Genomic DNA, 1,019 nt, shown 5'->3' with positions numbered 1-1,019 from the left:
GTCGGGGGCGCGGACCTTCGTGCGTCGAACACCGGCAAACGTAGCATATATCGCCTGATATGAAAAAAAAATCGGTCACGAGGAGAACACTACGAGTATATACGTTCGATAACCGATACACGAAGCGGTGCATAAGCGGGCGGTCGCCCTCGTAAGGACGACTCACGACGCCGCGAGCACTCACGCAGGTCCGTGACCGGTTCTCTCCGCTCTTATTCGTATCCCTTCGTATACCTTCGTCCGACTCTGAAACGTTCTCTTATAATTTTTAAGAAGAACGACGGCGGGTTGTCAAGGCAAGAAGGGACAGAGAGAGACAGAGGTAGAGTTTCGTAGTCTCCCGTGAACACGATAGATTATATATCGAGCATGCGTACGACTTGCACGGTCTCTGCACGACCGCGACGAACGCCGACGAGCGTCCAACAATCGCTCGTACGTCGCGTATGTTCTCTCCGTCCGCTCTTATTCGTATCCTCGTTCTTGTACCTTCGTCCGACTCTGAAACGTTCTCTTATATAAAGAAGAACGACGGCGGGTTGTTAAGGCAAGAAGGGACAGAGAGAGACAGATACGGAGAGTAACGATACGCAACGCAAGCAGTCTTAGGTTTACGTGAGCAACCCTCAGCCAGGCGTGGTCCAGGAATTGTATCCGTGGACCGCAATGTGCGTTCGAAATGTCGATGTTCATGTGTCCTGCAGTTCACACGTTGACGCGCAATTAGCTGCGTTCTTCATCGACCCACGAGCCAAGTGATCCACCGTTCAGGGTAATCTTTTATAAATTTACAACAGTTCAATACTCAAATGTACTCTTCTCGGTTCTAGCGAAGCCGAGTTCCGTCACGTTCGACCAACGGGAATCGAACGCGCAGAAGTCGCCATAGGATTGACGACACAAAAACGTTCGAAAAAAAAAGAAAACGACGAACGCGCGAAGATACGCGCGTTCGCCGGCCGGGCGTAAAGTACATTATGATATATAACAACCATCGAGATCGAAGCTCCGTTCGTCAG

The 1,019-nt window shown here is 50.6% G+C and overlaps 1 non-coding gene across 1 annotated transcript; it reads right to left on the bottom strand.

The window, feature by feature from the left end:
• Positions 1-620: 620 nt before the first annotated feature.
• On the bottom strand, positions 621-775 carry LOC126877622 (5.8S ribosomal RNA). The gene has a single exon (XR_007695192.1). It is a non-coding gene; the product is annotated as a 5.8S ribosomal RNA (ribosomal RNA).
• Between the last annotated feature and the right edge of the window lie 244 nt (positions 776-1,019).

This window comes from Bombus huntii, unplaced genomic scaffold (genome assembly GCF_024542735.1).
Source record: "Bombus huntii isolate Logan2020A unplaced genomic scaffold, iyBomHunt1.1 ctg00000198.1, whole genome shotgun sequence".
Lineage (NCBI taxonomy): Eukaryota > Metazoa > Arthropoda > Insecta > Hymenoptera > Apidae > Bombus > Bombus huntii.
Note: the sequence above shows the minus strand (reverse complement) of the source record. Positions and strands in the feature narration are given on the sequence as shown.